Here is a 13,841-nt window from a genome sequence, read left to right as displayed (position 1 = left end):
CGTGAAGTTGTAAGGAGTCAGACACGATTTTGCAGCTTAGCAACTGAGCAACAGGCTTTGCTTTAATATAAGGAGGCATTTTTCAGCATCTCAACTGACATAGATATGATACTTTGTTGACAAATAAATGCCTCTGTTACTAGATGCTGAGGCATAATTCATTTTTATTGAGGATATGTAAGAGAAGAATTAGATATTTTCTCAGTTCCTGTAATGATAGGAAAGAAAACCATTTAAATTTACAAAAGAGCCTCCTAGTTTTTGACTTACGAGTTCGATTTGTGGAGAAGTGGGGTAGATATCTTATGTGACACTCTGTATTTTAAATTTATATGAGAAAGTGGCAAATACAATGGAAACAAATGATTGTCAATAAATTACTTTCCAAAACACCTTCAGATAATGATATGGAGTTAGTATAAACTCTTACATCTGTCACACCTCTGAAGGGAAAAAAAATATTTATAAGTACTGTCTTAAAGAATTATAAGTTCCTAAAATTTAACCAAAAAAATAAATCAGTACTTAGCAGAGAGCTAAGAAAAGAGTAAGTTACTTATAAATAATTGTTGAAATAAAAATGAATTAATCACCTTGGTAAGTTTTAGTCTTAAATGGATTTTGTAGTATTTTAAATGTTTTTAAATGAATAATCCATGTTTGGATTTTTATACTAACACTCTATTAATTAGAACATTTGATTTGAACCTTATTCTTGAAACATGCCAGATAAAGCTAACTTAGCTCCTCTTTTTTAAATCTGCCAAAAAAAATTATCTAACAAACTAACTTCTGTTTTGTGTCATAGAGTGGCTCACTCTCTTTATGGGCCTCTGCCCTCAGCATGCCCAGCGTCAAGAACTCACACTAGTGCGCACCACTGTTGTATTTTGCCCATGCCATATATACACATATATGCGTATACATGTATAGCTGCATATGCAAATACTTGTATAATATTTATGTGTATCTATATCTAATACTGGGCTTCCCTGGTAGCTCAGATGGTAAAGTGTCTGCCTACAATGCGGGAGACCCAGGTTCGATCCCTGGGTCGGGAAGATCCCCTGGAGAAGGAAATGGCAACCCACTCCAGTATTCTTGCCAGGAAAATTCCATGGAATGAGGATCCTGGTAGGCTACAGTCCATGGGGTCGCAAAGAGTCGGACACGACTGAGCGACTTCACTTCACTTCATATTTAATACAGAGAGAGAGGGGTTGTTATTAGCTGGATCTTCTAATATAATAAGACTTGACAGTTGCTGAGTATTTACTGAGTGCTAAGCAATATGCCAAGTCTTTAAATGCTTTTCTTTCTAAATGTTCATAAATGTTTGAAATCCTATTGTTACCATCATTTGAAAGATCTCAAAGCTAATATGTGGTAGAAGTTAAGTTCACAATGTGAACTTCTGGCTATTCACAGTGTGATTCTGGCTATTCTTAACCATTGTACCTTATGACCCACACAAAGACAGTCTTCACCATTTTCATACCTAGACACAGTTTCATGTCTCCATATCACAGTATTCTCCTATGTTTATCTATTTCTATGTCTGTCAAGAGTAGTAGTTGTCTAATGGGGGTAATTTTGCCCCTCTGATATAATCAGCAATATCTGGAGACTATTTTCATTATTATATCTGAGAGGGTATTATTGGCAGAGGCCAAGGATATTGTGACTGTCCTAAAATACACAGACTAGCTCCCCACCCTGACAAACAGATAGCAAAGAATTTCCTGACCCAATATGTTAATAGTGACAAGATTGAGAAACCCTCAACTGGAGAGATAAATATTTGAAGAGAAATGTAAATGTTTATATGTGTATTTTTACATAATTATGTTTCTTTAGAGGACTGTTTGAGTTGTTAGAAGACAATGGCCTTTAAAATGTTTTAGAATTCTCTGAACAGGTTATTTTGACCCACAAAACACATAACTTTATTTCTAATTCAGAGAACAGTATTGCCACGTTATCCTTGATACTGAACTGTGTTATATGTCCCAAATATCTTGACTTAGTGTTGTCGACTATGCTCATTAAAAACAAAAAGAAAACCAAGAAACTTCAAGCATGTACAAGAAACCTGTCATGAATTGATCTTTATCGTAGTCTATCTGGTATTATTTGACCTATAATGTGTTGAGAATGAGGTGAAATAGCCATCAGTAAATAAACAAGTCTTCTCTACACAGTCATTTACTGCTTTTAAATGGCTTGAGGCCATCTCCATTCCCTTAATTGGCTACAGCAGACCACAGTTCACAATTCAAAAGGACCAAGTCATCATCAAATTGCAGTGCCCTCTGGCCTGTCAAATTTCTAGTAATGTAAATTTCCTGAAATCAGGTTCATATTTGCAGTGTGGGTCATCAACAGCCATAAACAACTCTGAAGGAAGAGTTATTGGGAATGAAAAAAAGAACTAAGAAGTATGGAAAAGGTATATATGAGTATAAATTGATGCATATGCAATAGTCAAAAATTGATGTTTTCCTCTATAAATATGGCAATTTCACATAATTAGACCTAAATTAGTTTTGGTACTTGAACATATAAGGCATAGTGGCTCTGCATTAACTTGTTAGTTGTTCAGATTGTGGTTCTACATCTTCTTGCTTCTGAACTTGAGACCATTGTATAACCTGTTTAAATCTCAGTGCCTGGAGCCTTCAGTTTGCACATTTATTGAATAAGCATATTTTATTTGTCTTTACAGCAGCAGGGAACTTACCTAGTTTTTTATAGTTCCATTCCCATTCATTAGACAATGTTGACCAGAGTGGTAGTGGCCAATATATTTTGAACATTTGTTGAATGAATGAATTCATGGAGAACAATAGCATTTATCTCATGGACTTGTTATAAAGCTTCAGTGAGGTTATGTATGTTAAAGTCCTAAGTATATATAGTAAATGTTAAATGTTAGCTGTGATTATTATTAATTCAAACAGAAAAAAAAGATTCCAGATAAATTTCAGAAGTTGTTTATTTTTCATGTATTTTCATCTTCACTTTGAAAATACATTTTTTGGTTCATTTTCATTAGTTTAAACTTCTCTCTGATCCTGGTGAATTTGTGTGTCAGACTCTCATACCACACTTTGAGAAATGTGGCCCTAATTCTTTTGTGCATATAACACTGTGTAAATTGTTTAGTAAATGAATAAATAAATAAGTTCACTTCCCCTTTTCTCTTTAGTATTTCTACTCTAGACTGTGGGAGATTAAATTTTCTTCAAAAATATCTGTAACTAGGCAGGTTTCCATTGCAAATAGACACAGTTCCAAGAAACCATCTAGTATCTTAAGGTTTTAGCCACATTCTCTCTTACAAAGAGTCCCATGGTTCCTTGGCCACAACGGCCACATCAGTCTTCTTGAAGCATGTTTATCTTGGGCAGTATCACATCTCTCTGTGCATCATGTAAGGGTGATGATGGCATTGCAGTATTCACTGATTCATAGCTTGTTTAAAACCGGTATTCCCTGTGGTAGACCAGGGAGTATTTTTCAAGCTTTTGAGAAAACAAAGCAGTTGGGGCTTCCCCAGTGGCTCAGACAGTAAAGAATTGGCCTGCGATGCAGGAGACCTGGGTTCGATCCCTGCGTTGGGAAGATCCTCTGGAAGAGGGCATGGCAACCCACTCAAGTATTCTTGCCTGAATAATCCCCATGACCAAAAGAGGCCGGTGGGCTACAGTCCATGGGGACGCAAAGAGTCAGACATGACTGAGCGACTAAGCACAGCACATTAATGAATCGACTCTCAAAATTTTACACTCACCTTTACTATTGCTTTATTTTGTTTCACTGAGGTTGTTTTTAATACAAAATTCCATACCCTGCAGCCATCCCTGGACCATTTAAAAGAGTGGTTAGTATTCAGAGTTGTCTAGTTTCATAATCATTTGTAGAATTTAAAGAAATTACACCTGCTAGGCTCAATCCAATGGAAATTGTGACTCAGTAGGTATAGGAAGGGGGTCCAAGTATCTAAACATAGATGGCATGTTGTTGTTCAGTTGCCAAGTTGTATCTGACTCTTTGCGACCCCATGGACTTCAGCACGCATCAGACTTCTCTGTCTTTCATTATCTCCTAGAGTTTGTTCAAATTCATGTCCATTGAGTCAACTGTCTCATCCTCTGTCTCCCACTTCTCCTCCTGCCCTCAATCTGGATGGTATAACATCTTTGTTATAATCTTTTCCTAGAACAGGGCTTCATTAAACTTAAACTGAATACTAATTACCTGTGGAACTTATTAACAACATGGATACCCAGGCCCTATCCTCAGTGAACCTAATGAAGTAGTTCCAAGACGAAGCAGCCAAATCTGCATTTTAAGTAAGTGACATGGTCAACTTGTGTTTCACATTCTCTTAGCACATTTTAAGAAATGTGGTCCTAAATTTTTGCACATGTAGCACTTTGCAGATTGTTGGATGGATGAGGGAATACATGCACTTATTAAAACTGTTGTGAGACTTAAAAGGGATATGTAGATAGTGTGCTAATTAAATACACTAAATGTTCATTGTTAGCTCTAATTATGATTTATATGTAAAAGCATAGACCCAGATGTTTGGAACTATTTTTTCTTCTCCACATTTATCATTGTTATTCTCATCAGTTTTACCCTTCAAGTCTAGTAAGTCAAAATTAACCAAATAATTACATAAATTATTATTTGACTCATTTTAATAATGCAATAAGGTAAACATTTAAGATACTATGGTAATGAATAAAGGAACAGGGCTGAATGAATCTAGTTTAAGGATTTGGGCAGGTTTTCTGGAGAAAGAAAAGTATTTTTTTAACTAGAACTTGATATGGTGAATAGGAACAAGCCAGGTGAAAAAGTAGAGGAAGAGTCTGAAGTGGCAAAATCTGAACAGGCAAAATCCATTTCTTAGTATAATTGCTTAGAGATGGACAAGAGAGGACGAAGGCCACAAGGAGACTGTTTCATTAATCCATGTAAGGGATGACGGGGACCTGGACTAGGAGGCAGCAGTATTGTGAGTATAATGTGGAGAGATTCATAAACTGTATGGTTTTCAGTGATGTATTAGCAGAGGGCAGTGGTGAGGAAATAAAGGCGTTGGGTTGATTTCTACATTTCTGGCATAAACCAATGAGTACTGGTTCTTAACAACGTATAATCACCTGGAAGCTTTTGGAAAAAAAAAAAAAATAACCCACACCTGGATCCCACTTCTAGATATTCTGTATTTGGGTGGGGCTCAGGCATAGATGGTCACTAATAGGAGCTACTTGTTTTCTGATAGTGCAGTATTTGCTATATTAAAACCTGGAACACACTGAGGAAAGTACAAAAGGTGTCCTTTACTGAATCAGGTAATATTTTCTTTACTTAGTTCTCAAGAAAATGATATTTTCTCATATGTTGAATATGGGTAGCCATTCCCTTCTCCAGGGATATATATATATGTATACACACACCATAAAATATATTAATATATTTGCAAAATATCCTTTAGAAAATAAAATTTTTTATTTAGTTAATAGGCACATAGGCCAGTTATGTTTACTGCCCCTCAGCTCCAAATTCATCCTTTTTTTCTTCTACTCTGTGATAAAAGTGGGCCTGGTTGAACGCTGTAATAGAGAGTGTTGAGGGGACAATAGAGGAAAGAGTGGCCTTCTTCCAGGTTCAGGTGTACTCATTTAGTTGAACTCCGGAAGAGTGAATTGGCTTTTTTTTAGTGGTTTTCTAGCATCAAATAGCAAGTGGCACCTCCCCAACTTTCCTCCACACCAGCCACATCTTAGGTGGTTTCCAGCAGTAAGTCTGATGGCGCTCCTAAGGGCAGCTAGCAAGTGCTATGGATTCACCCGCTGTTTCCCAGTGAATCGTCAGCAACCCTTTCTCACAGCCCTGCTACTTCCAGGTGACTTTCTATGAGTCCAGATAGAACCCAAACTGGCTTTCCAGTAAGTCAGTAACAACCTAAGCTGGTAGCTTCTCAGCTACCCTCTTTGGGTTGGAATAACCCAGCCAACTTTTCCAGAAGCCAGTGGAATTCAACTGTACCCTCTGTAGTGAGATCTGAGTCCTGGCTTTGGGGAAGCATTCTTTCCCTCCAAGTTTGTCCTTTCCTTGAGTACTCTCCCTCAGTAGCACTTGAGTATCCCTTAGAGTCCACATACCCACCCCCTGACCTTTAACCAATTCCCTATTCCTTCAGTCTTCTGTTGCTATTTCTTTATACTAAATTTTCCCACTTTCAAATACTGTGTAGTTTCTGTCTTCTGATTGGAAGGTAACTAATACTCTAGAGAACTAAGAAAAAACATTTTATCTGGTAGGCAAATTCAGTTTTTGCAAGTACAAAGAGTCCAGGAATTGAATAGACTTTTGGAAAAGACTTTAAATGAAGTTACTGAATCATTTTCTACTTCTGAATATGATCCCTTTGGTACACGAGAGTACTTCTGGGAATTATTGTGAACAATAACAGTGGGGCCAAGAAAGCATTCCTAATTCTCTCAGTACCTAGAGATAGCAAGGGCATACATGGAAGTTTTCTAGCTTTGGTCTTCTGTGTTGAAAATCTTGTTTGAGTTCTGCTTTATCTCTTAGTTCTTACATATTGGCCAGAGTTCTTTGTATCATTCCATGAGAATATTATGACATCTTTCCTTCTCTCCTGGTCCATCTCTGTGTAGGAAAGAGACTAATCTGTAGTTGGGAGAGACTGTTTCCCAAAACTCCATCTCCATGCCACTCCTGCCCAAAAACAAAGTCAGTGTTGAGGAACTTTGTTACGTAAAGACATAAAGTCTTCGTCCCCTTCTGTCCTTTTCTGTTGTGAACTGTCTTCTTTCAAGTCCTTCACTTTATTCCCTGTAGTCTCTCTAGGTAAGTACATCTTTTGAAACCTCGTATTCAAAGGCTGTCTGTCATACTGTCTCCTGTTTATTTGTCAAACTGTCAGGTATTTCTTATATCTGTAGTATCTGCTCTAGATTATCTGCATTTAAATCTTCAGGTTAAAATTTCTTTGAATGGGATCAGTATACAATGTATTGGATTGGCAAAAAAAGTTCCTTTGGGTTTTTCCATAACGTTGTACAGAAAAAAACCTGAACAAACTTTTTGGCCGACCCAATATAAAAATGTAGATTCCTGGATCCTATTCTAGAATTACTGAATCAGAATCCTGAGAGCGCCAGGATCCAGAATAATGGATTTCTAATAATGTTTCTTCCATCCTAAAATGCTAGCCTCGTTAATAATAGTTTACAGTGTCGCCCCCAATAGATATTTGCATATCAGTGTGGTGCTTCTAGCTGTGAAAGCCATTTTCCACTGATTCTAGTACAGATTAGAACAGAGTACAAACCTGGGCATTTTATTATTAGGGACCTCGGAGCCTTTGCATGAAGATTGACTACAGACTCCTTTAGTGCTGGAGGCTTAAGTCCCTAGGCTCAAAGGGTTGTGAAGGGTGGGGTTCACACTGAACTGCTGAAAGCAATTTTGGGGTTGTTTATTTCCATTCCAGGCAACACAAATGTCTATAGAGCAGTGGAATAATGATGGAAGTTGCTGATACTGAGGAGATCCAGAAGCTGTAAGGCCACAGTGTTGATGGGCTTTCAATGGAAACAGAGAGTGTCCAGGATAGATAGGATGTGGAAATGAGTAGAGAATTCAGACACAGGGGTAAATCTGTTTAATCATGTCTGTGTGGGGAAGTGGGTGTGGGACACAAAATGGACAGATACTTAGTGTTCCTCTAACTCCCACAACTCCTAGAAATGTCACAGTAATTGAGTAATGCTCTATCAAAAAGAAATTATTTAAAAATGTCCTGTAACTTCTGTACAAGTATTGTACTGTGGAGTCAAGTGGTTGCCAAATATAGCAGCACATCACAGTTATCTCAAGTGCTAACTTAAAAATGTGGATTATTGGATCTCACTCCACTTTTTTCTTTCTTTTTATTTTTAATTGAAGGATAGTTACCATATTGTGTTGGTTTCTGCCATAAATCAACTTGGATCAGCCATGGATATACATATGTCCCCTCCCTTGTGAGCCTCCCTCCCACCACCCACCCCCTCCCAGCCCTCTAGGTTGTCACAGCACCCGGGGCCTTCCCATTATGGTGGCTTCTTCTTTTGTTGCAGAGCATGGGCTCTGGGGCACGCGCGCTCCATGCGCTTTAATAGTTGGAACAAATGGACTCAGTAGTTGCGACTCCCAGGCTCTAGAGCACCAGCTAGATAGTTGTGGCCCACGGGCTTAGTTGCTCCTTGGCCTGTGGGATCTTCCTGCTCAGGGGTCGAACCTCTGTCTCCTACATTGACAGGTGGATTCTTTACCACTGAACCACCAGGGAAGCCTGGAATATTTATTTTTATAAGCTCTCTGGATGATGATTATTCAGTTAGCTGGAAATGTAATGAATAAAGGAATGAGTTCAAGGAAATGGGTTAACGTGACTATTTGCAATCCTGGACTATTTAGCAACCTAAAATTATCCTTTATCTACCCATACATTAAACAATTCATTTGCTGCTCTGATTAGAGGAAAGATTCCCAATACATCATTGACATTCTTTAATTATTAACATTTTCCTCTTTCTTTTGAGGTTTTTAATCCCTCATTCATTGAACCAGTCCATACTGAAGACTTTTTCTTCAAGTTTCTCTGTCACCTCATACCAATACTTTGCAGAGGAATGAAAGTGAGAGATGTTGGAAAAGCGAATTTGTTTTGACTAGTACTGTACAAGTAGCTGCGGAAATTTTTGTATCTTTCTTTTGAAATGGATTCTGTCTCTAAAAAGTTTGTCTCATTCTGCCTTGCTTTTCATTCCCCTTGTGCTACAATTATTTCATAATAGTGGCATTAAATTAAAAGAATTCCCCCTTGTGACAAGTCATTCAGCTATTACTCAGTTCTTATCATCTCAGTGTAATTTTAACTGTTAGGAAGTATTGGTGCTAGTCTTATTCTGCCATTTACTGGTTATTTGACCTTGGCCAACAAACTTAACCTGTCTGATTTAACATTATCATCATAAGAACAAAATGTTTGCCAACTTACCTGTTAATGCACAGGGCTGATTTTGTGTAATCCAAAATGCACTGTGTTAACTGTGAAATAAAGTAAATATTAGTTGATGAGATTAAGAATAATGAGAATAATGGTTAGCAATTTTCAGCAGGAATCTCTGCTTTTGGGGGAAGTGAGTTCTGTTGTTGTTTTTTTCTTCTTTCTGCCCCATGTATCTTTTTTTTTTTTCTTTTCAAACTCAAACTAGAAGTTCTTTGATGGCTTCCCTGGTGACGCAGACAGTAAAGAATCTGACTGCAAGGCAGGAGACATGGGTTTTATCCCTGAGTTGGGAAGATCCCCTGGAAGAGGGCATGGCAACCCACTCCAGTATTCTTGCCTGGAGAATCCCCAGGGATGAAGGAGCCTGGTGGGCTGCAGTCTGTGGGGTCGAAAAGAATCAGACATGACTGAGCGACTAAGCACAGCATATTAATGAGTCAACTCTCAAAACTTTACACTCATCTTTACTATTGACTTACCTTGTTTCACTGAAGTTGTTTTTAATATGAAATTTCATGCCCTGCAGCCACCCATGCACCATCTGAAAGAGTGGTTAGTATTCAGAGGTGTCTGGTTTCACAGGATTCAACTGAGCAGATAAGCACAGCACAGCACCGAAGTTCTTTAAAGTTATATGTATACCATACAATTTCATGATAGAATTAGGCATGTTATTTAAATTATGTAAATTCTCACTCTCTTTCCTAAGTTATATAAAAAACTCATAGGCACTCTTTCCAGTTGGTAATGACAAGAATGATGGTACTTGAGTAATTAAACTTCACAAAACACCTATATATTATCCTCCTGAAGATGTTCCTGGAAAGCTATTGGGCCACATCTAACAAAAATCTCTTCAGTCAGCATGTTAGACAATTCTGAGTTAGCATCACTCTTAGGACCATTTTGACCATCCTTATAACAACGGGAGTGATTTTCCTGAAGAAATTGAAGAGTGACCTGCTGCTTGTGACTGGACCTCTGATCTTCAATCTAGTTTCTCTGCATAGAACATACCAGAAATTTGTTATCACCGCCTTCATCAGTGATGTGAAAAGCCCAAAGCATCTCACCCATGCTTACTTCAAAGAAGAAGAAACTTCTGAAGCTCAGGCACCAGGAAGATAAGATCCTCACAGAGGAGAAATAAGAGTTTATCGAGCAGTTCCAGGCTAATCAGAAGGCTGTGGACTCGAAAATTCTGCCAAAACAAAGGCGTTTCTCAGCTCCAGGGCTATCTCTGCTCTGTGTTTTGTCTCCCAAATGGAGTTTATTCTCACAAATTGGTGTTCTAAATTTCTTACAAAAACCTAATAAAATAACTGATACATTATACTATAGTATCCAGCAGGTTCATTCATTTTTTACTTTACTGGAATAAGAAAGAAGCCTCAGGAAAGGAAGTTAGGTGGAATGCCTTTGTGACTAAGAGCTTAATAGTTTAAGGGAACATGTGAGAAATCTTTCAATCAACAGGACTTTCCATGGTTACCACTCGTGGAAAAGATGGTTCATCCTGTTTCTCTAAACAGATGCCCTGCTGTCCCCTCTGTATTATTGGTCCCAGGCACTTTGAGTTCACAGAAGCCTTCCTGATAGATGTTCTCATCATTCCATGGAAATAAGCATTCCTGTGTGGGAGAAGATCATAAGTGATGTAAAATGTGAATAAGCAGCAGCATCCTTATTGTTGGGTGTATCTTCTGTGTTTAGCAATTCTCCATTTTTCATAAAAACTCAGAAAATATTTATGTAGAAGTTCACTGTGCTGACACACTTTTTCAGTTGAAATAAACAAGGGAAGAAAAGCAAGAGAGCTTGGATAATGTAAAATACATTTTTGGCTTTATTTTAATCCAAAATAAGCCTGAAGGAACTTTAATGAATACCCATCCTTGGATTCCTTCATTCAATAAATATTAAATCAATTGTTTCTTGTATATTCTTCCATTTATCCATCCACCTGTCTTCTGAAGTAATTCATACTTATTTTGTAGTCTGTTACTTTAGGTATTATTCTCAGTTATATGGGACTGTACAATAAATTTCCTCCAAGTATAGCAGCTTATAAAAATAGACATTTATTATCTTCATTTCAGGGGTCTCGATGCAGTTTAGTGGGGGATCTCTGGTTCAGAGTCTCTCACAAGATTGTAATCCAGTGTCCCCTGGCCTGCAGTCATCTCAAGGTTTTCTAGGAGTAGGATTGGGAGCTCTCAAGCTCAGTCACGGCTCATGTGGCTGTTGGCTGGAGATAACACTTTCTTGTCACACGGACTTCTCCATAAGTCACTCCCAACATGGCAGGTGACTTTCCTCAAAATGAGCAAGTATGTTAGTCACTCAGTCGTGTCTGACTCTTTGCTACTCCATAGACTGTAGCCCTCCAGTCTCCTCTGTTCATGGAATTCCCCATGAATATTGGAGTGGGTTGCCATTTCCTACTCCAGGAAAAGCGAGCAAGGGAGAGAGCAAGAGAAAAAGAGAAAGACAGAAGCCATAGTCTTCTGTAACTTGTTTTTGGAAACAACACCGTGTCATTTTTACTTTTCAATTTGTAAGAGGTGATACTAGGTCCAGCCCAGGTTCACGAGAAGAGAATTATACAAGGGAATGAATAGCAGAAGTAGGGATCACTGGGAGCCACCACAGTGCTGTCCCAAGGATGCACAATGTGGTTCCTTGCCTTAAGGCATTTGCCAGCTGTAGAAAGTAAACATTTGCAAAAGAGTAACTTACAAGGCAGTGAGTAGATCATAGAGTTAGTGGATAGTAGAAATGTTCTTAGGAGGAAGTCTGTTTGAGGCAGTCAGGGAGGTTATGGTATAACAGGCTTCATATTTTGGCCTGGTTGTGTGGATAGACATTGGTTGTGTCCACAGAAAGAGAAAACATCCTTGAGGTTTCAGAATAAGCAGTTGCAAAATTTGGAAGAATCTTTGGGATTTAAAGTGACTAATTATATTCTCTCTAGGATTAAGTTTAAATGCCTTACTGGTTTGTGTGTGTGTGTGTGTGTGTGTGTGTGTGTGTATTAGTATATATGTGTGTGTGTGTATGGATAGATAGTTAGAAAGATAATCTCCATGGCTCTTCCACTAGTACCTCTGAATATGTGTCCTACGATCTGATCATGCACTGTTTCAAGTGAGCCCTGGTTTCCTCACTTATATGCACTTCTAGAGAGTATTCTCTTTAGGCTCTCTTATTCTCCATAATTTGCTTTGCTAATATCAATAAGCACCTATATCATTAAGCACTATTTTCTAAAATGTTTCCAGCTGAAGAAGTAAGAGGAAGCCATGTCCTAACTCTCTCAGCAAGACTTGCCTCTCTTCCCTCGGGGATATTCCACCTCCATGCTCACCTTATCAAGACATATTGTTTTGTACTTGCTCATCGCCCCTTTTACAAGGTAGCTCTTCCAGGATAAGAACTATGCTTTAATTTCTATTTATGACTGATGTAGTGCCTACTGTTTAATAGGAGCTCTTTTTGTCACTAAAAGAAAGAACATAATCCAATTAATGAGATAAACCAATTGGAATAGAGGGGCTGGCCTAGGGAGACATGATATTGTTGAAAATAACCATTGACAGAAGTAGTAAAGTCAGGTAAGAGGCTCTCCCTCTCTCTCTCCCTGTATCCCTCTTTTTTCCCTCTCTTCCCTTCCCTCCCTCCCTCACTTTCTCTCTCTCTTCTTGGTGGTAACTTAGATGTGCCCTTGACTGAGATAAGTAGTTTTCTGCTTGTATAAGTAAGTAAGTAAATGTTGCTCAGTCGTGTCCCGACTCTTTGCGACCCCATGGACTGTAGCCTACCAGGTTTCTCTGTCCATGGGATTCTCCAGGCAAAAATACTGGAGTGGGTTGCCATTTCCTTCTCATATATTATACGGTAAAAGAGAGATGTTTTGGTTTAATGGAGCATTTCCCAAAATGTATTTTATCAATATAAGCTAATACTAAACTAACAAACAAAAGATGCTACAGGAAATGATGTTGAGTTAAATAAACAAAATTTTTGCTACTGTTTTTAATTACAGGATTTCGCAAAACCTGTAATGTATGCATTGTTTATCTATGGAGGCACATTTAGTATGGGAGATTGCTCAAATATATACACTAAGAAACTGTTTTTTACAAAAGTATCTCTTGGAGCCCACTAAGGAACTGTTTTTACAAAAGTAATTCTTCAAAAAATTCTGGTTTAGTGTATTTTACCCTTAACAGAGGCCTAAATCTTACTGTCCTGTGTGTTTTACTTGCTTCTGGTATGACATTCAGCACCTAACCAAGCTTTACTCTACTTTCCAGCCTGTAAATGAAAATAAAACCTGACCTTCCCCAACCTCTGAGGGAATATTGTAAAACTGAATAAAATATATACAGCAAAATATGAAAAGCAGATGTTACCCTTGCTCTCTATTGGATCTTCAATAGTAACATGCCACAGAGCAACATTTCCTAGCGCTACTTTTTAAATCACTTGGAAAAAAAATCAGATTCTAGATTATACTAAAACTCCTTCAGTGCATTTAAAAGGAACTTTAGCGAAGTAAGAGACAGAGATGTATACTTGCACGTAGCTATGAGAGAGAAGGACCAGAGGAGAGAAGTTCCACCTTTTTGTTGTTGTTGTTGTTAGTTCTTGCTGTGTCTTTCAAAGATTGTGTGAGGACTGAAGAGAGGGGTCACCTTGAGTAAATTTATTCTACTGAAAGGAGAGTGCTTCTCTC

The 13,841-nt window shown here is 38.1% G+C and overlaps 1 pseudogene; it reads left to right on the top strand.

Moving 5' to 3' along the window:
- The first annotated feature begins 5,826 nt into the window (after nucleotides 1-5,826).
- Nucleotides 5,827-10,398, top strand: LOC122437791 (annotated as a pseudogene).
- The last annotated feature ends 3,443 nt before the right edge of the window (nucleotides 10,399-13,841 follow it).

This window comes from Cervus canadensis, chromosome 3 (assembly GCF_019320065.1).
Source record: "Cervus canadensis isolate Bull #8, Minnesota chromosome 3, ASM1932006v1, whole genome shotgun sequence".
NCBI lineage: Eukaryota > Metazoa > Chordata > Mammalia > Artiodactyla > Cervidae > Cervus > Cervus canadensis.
Note: the sequence above shows the minus strand (reverse complement) of the source record. Positions and strands in the feature narration are given on the sequence as shown.